Here is a 14,064-nt window from a genome sequence, read left to right as displayed (position 1 = left end):
GTCGTGAAGTATGCCTTACTAAAGTGTTTATTGGGCAAGAACAATTCAGTTTTTAATTTCCCGTCAATCTTACTATGCTTTATGGTTTCAAACGGCATATAGTCGTTTTGGTTCTCGTTTACTGGTTGATGACCTGATGGCATGAATGATGCTTTAGTGTTGTCAAATGTGAATTGGGTAAGAACAGTTTTCTTTTAGCCTTAGTCTTATTGTGCTTTATGGTTTCAAATGGCAGGAATCCGTGTAATTTTTGTTTTGATAACAAGCCGTCAAGATGGTAAGTCTACCCGGCCAATCTCCATTCTTGATCTTCCCTGAAAAAAATTCTGATTTGGAATCTTACCTGATTGACAACAGGTGAAGTTCACATCTGACGAGCTCCGGAAGATCGTGGATTACAAGCATAACATTCGTAATATGTCTGTTATTGCGCATATTGACCATGGTGAGGAAACAAAAGACAATCTTTTTACTTCATGTGTACATATTGTCATTTAACTGTAAAATTGTCATGTATTGGGATAATCCACCACTGAAACAAACGTTTGTCCTCGAACGGTAAAGAAAAGAAGATACCTGTACTGTTGAAAAGATGATGATATCTACTCCGCATGTCCAATTCAGTCTCCCAATTAGTAGCCTCCTCGACCTGGCCTCCATCGAACCTTCGCTGCTGTCGGTTCTCTTATTACTTTAAAAAGGCCAATTTTTGCTATCTTTTGTGGCGTTTGAGTCGGGCCACCTTAATTCTTGGTGGCACTTTGTGCTTTTTGTATTAAAATTCTGTATACTTCTCTTTTACATGATCATCAAACATATCATCAAACATACTCTGCGCAGTTTTTTTTTGGGCAGTGATAATAGTGTTATATCATGTAGTTTTACCTGTACAACTCCATAGATGATTGGTTCTGATATGTATTCAAATTACCGATAATGTCTTAAATCTGGCAGGAAAGTCTACCCTGACCGATTCACTGGTGGCTGCTGCGGGTATCATTACTCAAGATGTTGCCAGTGATGTCAGAATGACACATACACATGCAGATGAGGCCAAGTGTAGTATTACCATCAAATCCACCGGTATTTCACTTTACTATCAGATGAGTGATGAATCCTTGAAGGACTACAAGGGAGAGAGACAAGGGAACGAATACCTCATCAACCTCATCGATTCTCCCGGACACGTTGACTTCTCATCTGAAGTGACTGCTGCTCTACGTATTACTGATGGTGCGCTTGTTGTGGTTGATTGTGTGGAAGGTGTCTGCATCCAAACAGAAACAGTGCTCCGTCAGGCACTTGGAGAAAGGGTTCGTCCTGTCTTGACTGTTAACAAGATGGACAGGTGTTTCCTTGAACTTCAGGTTGATGGCGAGGAGGCTTATCAGACATCCAAAGAGTTATTGAGAATGCCAATGTTGTTATGGCAACCTATGAAGATCCTTTGCTCGGTGATGTCCAGGTTAACCCGGAGAAAGGTACAGTTGCTTTCTCTGCTGGAGTGCATGGATGGGCTTTTACTCTCACTAACTTCGCCAAGATGTATGCCTCCAAGTTCGGAGTGGATGAATCTAAGATGATGGAAAGGCTTTGGGGTGAGAACTTCTTTGACCCTGCCACCAAGAAGTGGACCAACACGAATTCTGGCTCTCCTACATGCAAGCGTGGGTTTGTTCAATTCTGCTACGAACCAATCAACCTAATTATCAGCACTTGCATGAACGACCAGAAAGATAATCTGTGGCCAATGTTGCAGAAGCTCGGTATAACCATGAAATCCGAAGAGAAAGATTTGATGGGCAAGGCACTAATGAAGCGTGTGATGCAGACCTGGCTGCCTGCAAGTACTGCTCTTCTGGAAATGATAATCTTTCATCTTCCATCTCCTGCCACGTCTCAAAGATACCGTGTTGAGAACTTATACGAAGGGCCACTTGATGACGCTTATGCTAATGGAATCAGGAACTGTGACCCTGAGGGGCCGCTTATGCTCTATGTCTCGAAGATGATTCCAGCATCAGACAAGGGTAGATTCTTTGCTCTTGGTCATGTGTTCTCTGGGAAGGTCTTAACAGGTTCGAAGGTCAGAATCATGGGTCCCACCTATGTACCCGGTGAAAAGAAGGACTTGTATGTGAAGAATGCCCAGAGAACTGTCATCTGGATGGGTAAGAAGCACGAAACTGTTGAGGATGTACCTTGTGGTAACACTGTTGCTTTGGTTGGTCTGGATAACTTTATTACCAAATATGCAACATTGACGAATGAAAAGGAAGTCGATGCCCATCCAATCAGAGCAATGAAGTTCTCTGTCTCACCTATCTCACGTATTGCTGTGCAGTGCATGGTTCCATCTGATCTTCCCAAGCTCATAGAAGGGATGAAACGTCTGGCCAAGTCTGATCCTATGGTTCTCTGTACTGTTGAAGAGTCTGGGGAGCATATAATTGCTTGTACTGGAGAACTCCACCAGGATATCTGCATGAAGGACTTGGAGAAAGATTTAATGGGTTGTGCTGGAATTATAATATCTGGTCCTGTTGTGTCCTTCCGTGAGACCGTCCTTGAGAAGTCTAGTCGGACGGTGATGAGCAAGTCTCCAAACAAGTACAACCGCTTGTACATGGAAGCTAGGCCATTGGAGGAAGGACTTGCTGAGGCTATTGATGACAGACGAATTGGCCCCAGGGATGATCCCAAGGTTTGTTCTAAGATCTTGTCTCAAGAATTTGGTTGGGAAGAGGATCTTGCCAAGAAAATCTGGTGCTTCGGTCCTGAAACAACTGGTCCCAACATGGTGGTTGATATGTGTAAGGGAGCCCAGTACCTGAATGAAATTAAGGACTCTGTCGTCTCAGGTTTCCAGTGGGCTTCCATGGAAGGTGCCTTGGCTGAAGAGAACATGAGAGGTATTTGCTTTGAAGTTTGTGACTTCGTTGTTCACACTGATTCCATTCACAGGGGTGGTGGCCAGATTATTCCAACTGCTAGGAGGGCTATTTATGCTTCTCAACTCACTGCCAAGCCTCGTTTGATGGAGCCTGTTTACCTCGTTGAGATTCAAGCTCCAGTGCAAGTTCTTGGTGGCATTTACAGTGTTCTGAACCAGAAACGTGGGCACCTGTTTGAGGAGTTGCAGAGGCCCGGAACCCCTCTTTACAACATCAAGGCATACGTTCCTGTCGCTGAGTCATTCGGTTTGTCATATTATTTGAGAACTGCTACTTCAGGGCAAGCATTCCCACAATGTGTTTTCGATCACTGGGATATGATTCCATCCGATCCGCTGGAAACTTTCTCACCAGCTCATTTTATAGTGCTTCATATCCGCAAGAGGAAAGGTTTGAAGGAGGAGATTACGCCTCTCTCTGAGTACGAGGACAAGCTGTAAGTCTGTGATCAAAGTTCCCACCTTGTAGGAGATACCGATGAACAAGCTTAATCAGAACTGCACAAGTTGATCATTAATTATACCATAGTATAATTACCGGAAAGAGCCTCTCTACCTCCCAAGGCCTGTAAGGTCTGCGTACATTCTACTCTCCCCAGACTCACTTTGTGGGATTTCACTGGGTATGTTGTTGTTGTTTAATTTTACCATAGTATAGGAAGTAGGATAGAGAGTTGCAGTATATAGTAGGACTATTTGCGAGGATAGTGTTGCTGTAGTGTTACTTTGATAAAGAGTTTCTTTTTAGTTTTAGTTCCACTTCCTCTATTGGCTTTTGTGGTGGAAGGACTTGTTTTCCTTACAGTTGCATATTTTGAATGGTTTATAGAGTTAAAAAAAAAAAAAAAAAAAAGATTTTGAACCTTCAAGTTGGAGAATGGTGAAGAGTCACCACAACCCATGGTGGTCTCAATATCAATCTTACAGTATTAAGTCCCCAGGTGTTGATGAGGTCTGGGCACTTCTAGTAGGAGTATCAGTTACAAGTTTTGGATGTTTATTACTACCTCTGTCCATAATAAGTGTCACCTTAGCCAAAAAAATTTGTCCCATAATAAGTGATATCTTAGGAAACCAAGATGTAAATTGGTTAGTTTTTTCCAACTTACCCTTAGACAAAACTGACAAGTTAAAGTAACATCTAAATGATGATTGGATAAGCCATATAGTAACTTGGTATTGTTGGATTCCCAATGTCAAAAGGATTACTAATTGTGTTGTCGTGCATGCTCTAATCAAGAGGAAAAAATAATTTATTTTTATTGTAATGATAATTTAGTATACTTCACATTGCATTATTGGTTTCTTAATATGCTTGTTTTTAGCTAACGTGACACTTATTATGGAACGAAGGGAGTACTTTATTACCCGTTGTCTTATAGTGCATCATATCATATTATATTCTACTGTTTTCTGAATATAATGTTTGAATAGATCGTTTCCATTGTTTTAATTTAATAACTTTTTTATTGTTTGGTTTAACTGTATCAGTTACAACATTTCAATACATTAAAACTCGCAAGAAAATTGTAGAAAAAATTGATAAGTAACAGATCACATCTATTTATTAAACAACAGCAAAACGTGCAGTGAGGTCACAACATGAAGAAACTGAAACTAGAATCTCAGCAGAGATTAGCCATCAATTTTGACTCTGCATCACATTTCCGTCATCTAAATAAATCATTAGGTAAGTTGCAATAAAATCATTGAGTAAATCTGTTCTGAGGTGCATACCTGTAATGGTTAAAACGAGTGGTCCTCTGATAAATGTAAGCTACTCCTTTTTTTTTTTTTTCCTTCTTTTCAGTAGCTTTTTATTTTTCGTTACTTCTCTTAGCTTGTTTGTTAATTCGTTAGATCATGTTGAGCAGCATCAGGATGATAGATGACAAAAAAGGTAATTTGTTGCAACTACCTATGTCGGATCCTCCAAAAATACACTATTTTTGGAGGATCCGACACACACGCCATGACATTTTTGAAGAGTCTGAGCAACATAGGTTGCAACTACAGAAACTTTTATACATTGTGAGAAAAAAAGAGACAGTTTAGGTAGGAAACAGGAGTAATGAATTTATCTAGAAAACAGGAGTAATAATTTTATCTAGGAAGTTCATAGCAAAATGTAATATTAATAAACTAGAAGCCTTTTTATCATTCGCAATACGTTGATACGTCAGCCGCCGATGTGCATAGTCTTTTGAAATATGAGGCAATCTTATTTGAAAAAGCTGAAGATAAACTCAATAGAATTACCTCTGCGAATACGCATGCCTAAAACATGCATTGCTTGAAGTTTCATCGATAACTCTTGTTTCCCCTTTTCCAGTGACTTGAGAACGGAGAGTGCGGTTTAGAGTTGCACATGTTCACCCTTGTGCTTTGATAACATGTAGAATCTTATTGCCCTCCAGAAATGCTGAGTCTCTTAGAATATCCAAGGTGCATGTGGAAGAAAATTCTGGTTACTACCAAAGCTACAAGAGTTTGTTTCCAGATAATTCAACAATATGTAAGCTATTATGGTTCTTAGCTCAGTTGGTGAAAGGAAGGTTGTGGTGACATTCTCCATCAAATTGATAATCAACTTAAATGTCTGTCAGCAAAGTGTAAGTGAAGAAATGTACTTCTCTTTTGTGTGGAATTTGACAGTACTACTTCTCTTTCACCAGTCTTGAGAAACTTTTTGTTTTTTTTGATACTCATGGTGTCCGGGCCAACTTGCACGCACCTTGACTAATTCGATGGTATACCTGTCACCTCCCACCAGCAACAGGTACCAGTAACTCTGTCCACCAAGGTTAGAACAGTTGGGAAGAAATCACCTAGTGGTTTTTGTCTCTGCGTCTCAATCCATTTTTTTGACCACTAGCCTGCCCTTCTGTGCTAGTCTTAAAAAATTTTTGTATGGGAGTTTTCTCCTATGTCCAATTTTGAACACCAATTAAAAGGACTGATATTTGCATATTACAATATCAATTAAATGATCCTGTGCTATTAAGTATCATTACTGATATTTTTTCCATATTACAATAGTTCCATTGAGGGTGACACTGAGCTTCATGTATTATATATGAAGTTTATGCGACTTGATTCTCTATGCGTAATTCCTTTTTTTTTTTTTGGTTTACTGTGGACTAGTAAGCATATAGGTTAGTACTAGGAATGAAGCTTGGCTGTATTGAAATTGAAATGTTCTACCAAATTCCTCAGCAAAAAAAAATTTCACTTGATTGAAGTACTTCCAGGTTTTCTTCCAACATATCTGGCTACGGTTTATTCTCTTCCGTTGAATGGACTGTCCTCCCACCTTTCTCAACGAAAATTCTATAAATATCCTTGTATCCAATCAGTGTCTATAAAGGTCTTCCCTCTTCCCTCTATGTTCAATTGCCCTGGAAATCAATTTCTTCCAAAGTGGAGTTGCTCTCCCCATCTCTGAACTATTTATTTATGGCATCTGTTGGTTGAACCATGTTTAAATTTGAGAAAGGTGAGGACTAACCTAAGATTTCTAGTTCCCATCTAAAAGGTTCGGTGGTGTAGTCTTCTAAAGATGAAAACTCGTGCTATTAAGAACATGAGTTGCGCTCTAAAATAACCTGCCAGTTATTTTTGAAACTTTCTCATTGCTTGTCTATTACTCCCTTCGGATAAAAAAAAAGTGTCCGCTTAGTCTTTTTTTCTTGAGTCAAAAAGAGTGTCCACTTATCAAATTAAAAAAGAATTAACCTTATTTTTTCAAATTTGTCCCTATTAAGTGTTATGTGATCAAATCCAATACCAATGTAATTATGGAAAGTTTAGTTAAATTAATTATTTTTGTCTAGAAGTTAGTATTTTCTTAAGAGGTGTGCAATGGTTAAGTGGACATTCTTTTTGATCCAGAGGGAGTAGTAGATTGTTTCAGTTTGTTGATCCATTATCATTGCAGGAGTTGTTCAATCAATTTGTGGAATCACCAAGAAGAGCATGAATGTTTGAGATATTGAGATCTTTATCTCACAATGAGGTATCTTTTGCCTATTCCTTGTAAGAAGACACATCAAGCTTGCAAAGCCAAAGAATTGAAGGAAGATTTTGAAACACACACTTCTTTTACAGAAGTAGTTTTATCCATTGCCATTTAATGAATGTTGTCATTTTCCGAATCTCTAGAGGATAGTTGAATGGATATTAAATTCTCACCTTCCAACTTTTTTTTTTTCTTTTTTTTTCTTTTCTGTTTGTACTTTTTTTTTTTTCCTTTTCCTTTTCTGAGTCAGCCTCATATGGCAGCTAAGAACTTGTAAATCAGCACTGATTTGAAGATATAAATTTAAGGCTAGGAAACAAAATAGACGTATCATGGTGTCATTAAAACTATGCTAGATGTTTAACAATTGAGATGTCTTCAGTTTTTGATTAATCGTTAAACTAGTGATATCAGAGATGAATTGGCAGCTTGGCTCCCTTCACATTGCATTCTTCAGCATAAGAAATTGCTTGTGAGCTATGACTTATTGAATTTGGAACTTGTTCACTAGGCTGTAAGTTTAGGAATCACTTTTGTAGTTAAATGAAAACATGATATTTCAGAACTTGTCTAGAGGAATCATTCATGTTCATCTATATGTAGATATGCACTGGTCTGTAATTGTGATATGTGGATTTGCTAAGAGTTCTTTTTAGGCATAATACATAAACAGGCCATCAAACTTGGCCTCGGCAAGTATGACCTCTAACTTTGGGTGTGCAAAAGTAGTGGTGGAACCAGGATTATCACTAAGGGTTCAAAATATGAAAAAGTAATACACAAAGAAGCCAAAGGGGGTTCAACGTACTATATGTACATAAAAAATAATTTTACCATGTATAAACGATTATGTAATTTTCCGCCGAAGAGGGCTTGGATACCCCCTTGGCCCTTCCTCCCTTCACCCCTGTGCACAAGTAGGCACCTCAACTTGTCTCCACTTTGTCAGTTGAACACTCCAACTTACAAAATGATCATCTAGACACCTCCAAAATTTATGTGCCACATTAGCATTTCTGTTTACGTGTTCAACTTTATACAAGTTGAGGTGCCTACTTATACATATCCAAAGTTGGAGTGCCATACTTGCTAGTTGAGGCCAAGTTTGAAAGCCTGTTTATGCATTATGCCTTCTTTTTAATTTTCTTTATGTTTGGTTTTCTTTGAGTAAGGAGGTTGTAATTTCCAAGTCACAAAGCCATCTTCTTCCTTGAGACGAAGCATGCCTTGCTGCACATGGAAATAAAGTCTTTTTTTTTTCTTTTGAAAAGGATCACGGTTAGCACTACATCAACAAAACATAGATAAATTTCGCGAAGATAGAACTTTCAACCAGGCGAATTAGACGATGAATTTATGCTAACTAAAAAGGGCAATTATGAATAAATACAGAGTACACTCACATCGCCAATCCGGGGATGGAACTTAGGATCATCAGGAGAAAAAGTGTGGCGATACTTCACATACATACTTAAAAACCCTTGGCCCAATTTGGAGACATCAAGGAATGGCATTCCCAATTTTGCATGAGGTGCATGAACAAGCACTACAGATTCTTCTCTGTTATATAGGTCAACCAAAACAGGATAACTTGCAGAAGGATACCAAGGAAGTCTCCATTGTTGGAAAAATATGAGAAATGATCACATTAAGAAGAACAAATAAGAGACAAATAAAAATATAGTAACATGAATAAAGATAAGACATAGTTAAAATTGGAAAACCCGGTTCAAGGCACGCTATGGATGGCGCTGTCTTCAGAGTAGATTTTCGTCGCTACCCCGGTGCAAATAGCAAAGTGACGTTCTACTCCCAAGATATAATGAACCACTCAGGAATCTTCTAATGTGCACTCAAATAGAAGTTCCGAATAACCCTTTTAATCTCTTCACTGCTTTTGTAGGAACTCAGAATAAGAAGAAAAAGGGACTCTTGAAGAGAATGAAATTATAGAGAGCCTAAAGATCTAGATCTGCCCTCAAAAAATTTATGCAATGGGATTGTATTTATAGAAAGTGAAACACACCTCTTCATGAATGAATGTACCCCTTAAGATTGGATGACACCTTTTTACAATGAATAGGTGTATCCTTCAAAGAGTGGGTAACACCTTTTTATAATAAATTGTGTCTTGCCAAAAGGTGCTTTTAAATCTTGAATCACTCCTAAAATTATTCCAAGATCCATAACATCAATTCCTCAAGATTGTGATTTAAACCACCTTTGCTGGACAAAATCATAGCCATACAAGAATAGGTCATAGGTGAATTAATGCAACTTTGAGTGGCTTACCACAGGCCTTACATTGGCCATCACATGGCTTAATATGTCACTTTGTGCTCCTAGCGCAAAGTAGGGATGAATTTCGGTTCTGAAACTATCTTCACTTACGTATAAAATACGAAACAGCCCGTAATAAAGGAGTAGCATACTACAACTTTTTCCTTTTCCATGAGGGCACAAGTGTCACTTGTAATGTTACCAGTAAAACTATGGAGATTCAACGCCACGAGATCCCAGGTTTGGGTATCAAAATTATAAACTTCACCGTAGTGTCTCTCATCGAACACTTCCTTGTCTTGAGTTGAAACCTGAAACTGTAGGCTGCCAAGAAAACTAATCTTTTTCCCATCATCGAGGGGAACCGTACATGAATTGGACAGGGAAAGTTTCTTCTTGGGTGAAGATACGGATATGGTTTCCCAGGTAAAGTGATCAGGCTTGTGATGATGTTGGGCCTTGTCAATTCGACAGAGATGACGCTTTCCGGTGCTTCTAAACATCTCTTCTTGAAGACTCTGCCAGTCCAGTAGATGTGGTCACCAATGAGGGCCCAGCCTCCATCCTTTTCGGACTCAATTACGGCAACCGGAGATATTTTCTCATCCGCCAAGGACTCTAAATCGATGCAATACCACGAATAGTTCGAGGGACTGTAACTGTTGACATATAGCTTTGAAGGCCTTTGCAGGTGCGTTGCCATTGAAATTGATGGAATCTGAGGAGAGAGGTGAATTGAATTGAGTTGGAAAGAGATTGAAACAATATAAAGCTCTAATGGAACCAAGGTATATGATTTTTTTTTTTAGTTTAATGTAACACACAAGAGACATATTGTACATTATGGTTAGATTATAAGAAAAAAAGGTATTTCATTGTCTGTCTCTTTGTTCTAATTGAGATTAAGGGAAAGCTGTTGAAGCTTTATTTGTTATTTATTATTTGTGGATTGAACATCAGGTCTATGGATGTAATAGCTTGTATTTTTTGCTTCGTGCCTAGGCTCGCACGATTTTATATCGCGTCACTTGGGATTAAAGCTCGCTTCTTTAGATACTCATCAGCTTTCCTGTGTTGTGCCGATGTGGTATTTACCTAGGATGTTACAATGATGTCTTTCTTTTTACTCTGGATATGTCTTGGCCAATGAAAAGCACAAGTCGACACAATTATTGGATCCCTTCCAGTAGTGCTTTGTCCAGTAATCCTCAATGGAGTATTTAATATTTACCATGTGTAACAAAATACAATTAACGGGTTGGATTAATTTCTTTATTCATGGTCAATTATCATTGTTAATTTAATGTGAGTAAACTAAAAATAATACAACAAATTTACATAAAACACGATACTGCCAGTTCATCACTTCATCTAGCTACCAAAACAGATTTTCCATATCTCATTCTTTTACCAAAAAAAAAAAAAAGTCACAATAGTAATATTTAAGTTATGTAACCAAGATATTAAGAGTTATATATCCCAAGTGATATTTTGTTCCACTTAATTATTTTTTCCGGAGAAAGCAAGGGTTCCCTTATAGTTCAAAGATTCTACGGGCAAAATTAAAATCCTGAATATTATACTGTTGTTGTTATTTATTTTATTTTTTATAGAGAGAATTAAGGGGTCAAGAAGAATAATTAAATAGGAGAATTAAGGGGCCAAGAATAATAAAATTATTATAGAGAGAATTAAGAGGTCAAGAATAATAAAATTAATCCAAACTGTTAATTATATCTTGTTGCACATGGCACATATCAAATAGTCCATTGAGGAGTACTGGACAAAACACCACTGGAGGGGATCCAATCCCGAGATTTTGAGGAGAGAAATATGTTGCATAATTATGTTGTTATCAAGGAGGGGTGATTAACATATGTATATGTATTTCATGTCCTCTGTTTGTCGTAGGAGGCAGATCTAGGGCCGATTATGTAAATTCAACTGAATTCATATATATATATATGTTAAAAGATATTTTCTAAATAATAAGTCAGACAACCAAATACCAAAAAGCACTTTTTAATTAAAAAGAAAAATTAGATAGACAGTTTCTTTTTCAGAAAAAGAATTTCATACCAAACACAATCCAAAGGTGAAATGGGGAATTTAAGATAAAATTGTTTTTGGAAAGAGAAATGTACCATTTTAGAAAAAAACTAAGAGGAAATAGTGCCGTAATTGATTAGCAAAAAGAGTACCTCGGCTGATAAAAGTATTAGTAATGTGTATGGAATCGTCAATTAACCAAGGGAAATTTGAACTCTTTCCTATTTGAAATCTGCATTGGTCCTGATTAAATTCGGAGTCGCCCGAAAATACGCTCTCCGGTTAAGAATTAAAAAGTTCATTACCATCAACATCCCCTCAACCTCTAGTTCCATAACGCTCTAATGGAACCCAAAGGTACATGAAAAAAAAAAAACTTGTTTAATAACACACAAGAGACATTGTACATTATGGTTAGATTACAAGGGAAACAATGTTACTCTATTCATTGTCAGGATTTTGATGCTAGCGATTATTTGGGAAGGGAAAGTTTCGACGGTCTATTTGCTCAAATCGAGATCAAGGGAAAGCTGTTGAAGCTTTAATTGTTACATATGTATTATATGGGGATTGAACATCAAGTCTATGGCCGTATTAGATGCATTTTGGCTACAATATGTCTTTTGATTCTATGTGGTCATCTGGTTGTCATTCTCACCTAATGGCTACTTGTCCTTGCCCCTTTTTCTTTCTTCCTTTTTCTTTTGAGCTAGAGTATCAGGATGTGTCCTAATATTATAATGCGGACGTCAAGTTTTGCCCTACTCCATGCTCCTTTCATGCTCCTTTGACTTAAAAAATAAACTCAAAACAAACACAATAATGAATCACCTGTACACGATTTAAAAAACAAAGAGATCCTAGTAAACACATCTTTTTCTAGATTAGGTTGATCATGAGAGTCCAAACTTGATTTTGGAACTTTGGTAAAATAATTCTTCACTGACTTTTGAGACTGAATTATAATAAAAAAATTAGTTAGAATTAAAGACACAATGTCAATCTTAAAAGCCAATAAAATAAAGCCTATTTAAGAACATCTAACTGTGAGAATAAAAACTCAATCTTTGTATATAGCAATAAACAAAAAACAATTAGTAACCTTAACTCCTTAAGCATATCCCATTTCAAAAAATCTACCAAATGTCTCAATAAGCAAGAAAACAACTTAACCACAATCCAACACACATAAAAGGGAATTGATTACTATTTACTAAATAAAAATCTACACTTTGATTCTTTTATTATCTAAAAATAAATATCTAGAAGACCAATTTTGCAAACAAACAACATTTAAAAATTAAAACAATCAAGGCTTGGGGTTCATGGATGGAAAACGGGTAACTACCCATTTCACAAAATGAGTTGATTAACAACTAACAAGAAGCAATATATTTTATACAAAAAATATTTATTTGACAGAGAGGAGGCGCAGTAACATAATTGAACAATGTAAATATTTCTTAATGGCCCAAATAATAATAAATAAAGTGACGTCGTTTTTTTTTTTTTTTTTAAGGGACTGGATGAAAAAGGTTGTGTCATTGTCTTTTATCATGATCCACAATCTCCATTTGTTAAGGGGATGCAAAAATTGAACTTAAAAAAATTCGCAATATATATAGTTTTTCCGAATGTCAATGTAGCTTGGCTTATGATCCCACCTGATTTAAAAAAAAGATGTTAGTAACTCAAATAAAGTCCAAATCAAAGCCAACTCAAAAAAAAAAAAAAAACACATAATGCTAAAAAAAACCAAACCAAATTAACCCTACATTACGTGTATTCAATTTTTAATATATTTTATACATAAAAATATTTATTTGTAACATAATTTGTAAATATTTCTTAAAATTTTCATAGTTTTTTGTCTTTTATCATATTATTTAAGCTTGAACTTAGAATTTTGAATGTCAATAAGTTTTATATCCCATGGATGTTAGTAACTCAAATAAAGTCCAAATCAAAGCCAACTCAACACTAATGCTAATAAAAGAAATTCAATTCTAACACTAGGAATTACAGTAATGTTGGATATCTATTCTTTAGTTTTGCATAATTGGTTTAGAGCGTAAAAATACATAGCTTATTTTTTTTCTTTGTCATGTAACTAAAACTTATTAGCCGTACTTATTTTAGCATAACTTAGTTTTTAGATTAAAGTCATTTTCTTTATGGATTATTAATTAGCAATACTTATTTTAACCGATTTTATTATCTTTTTTGTTGAATATTTTAATACGATGTCATCACCCATCTCACATTTTGTGTTATTTTCTTAAGAAACACCTTAGTTATATAGTTGTATCTTATTAGGACTAAAGAAATATTTGAAGTAAAAGTCATATGTTTTGTATGAAGACTTTTTTCGGGGAAAAAACCCAAAAAAATCGAATAAGCCAAGAAAACCCGAAGTTAAAAAACCCGAATTTCATTGGTTTGGTTTGATTTATAAATTAAAAAACTTGATGCAATTGGTTTGATTTGGTATTTGAAAAATCCGAATTAATCCGGTCCATGTACACCCCTAGTGATAACTTTTCTTTTTTAACCTTTTCACCAAGAGAGTGTTCCATTAGGATTAGGACAAGGAATAGTTATACTCCAAAATAGTCAATTTCAATACTAATAATAATTACACGATAAGAGGCTATCTACATGGCTATAGATACCTTTAATCACAACTTTTTCTGTATTGCGCCGTAATTTCAATTTCTCTCCAACTCTTCTTCTTTGTATCATAAAGAACAATCCAATTTGGCTT

The 14,064-nt window shown here is 36.3% G+C and overlaps 1 pseudogene; it reads left to right on the top strand.

The window, feature by feature from the left end:
* The first annotated feature begins 417 nt into the window (after nucleotides 1–417).
* On the top strand, nucleotides 418–3,394 carry LOC132062966 (elongation factor 2-like; annotated as a pseudogene).
* Nucleotides 3,395–14,064: the final 10,670 nt, after the last annotated feature.

Source organism: Lycium ferocissimum, chromosome 7 (assembly GCF_029784015.1).
Source record: "Lycium ferocissimum isolate CSIRO_LF1 chromosome 7, AGI_CSIRO_Lferr_CH_V1, whole genome shotgun sequence".
Classification (NCBI taxonomy): domain Eukaryota; kingdom Viridiplantae; phylum Streptophyta; class Magnoliopsida; order Solanales; family Solanaceae; genus Lycium; species Lycium ferocissimum.
The sequence above is the reverse complement of the archived record's forward strand: the minus strand, read 5'-3'. Positions and strand labels throughout refer to the sequence as shown.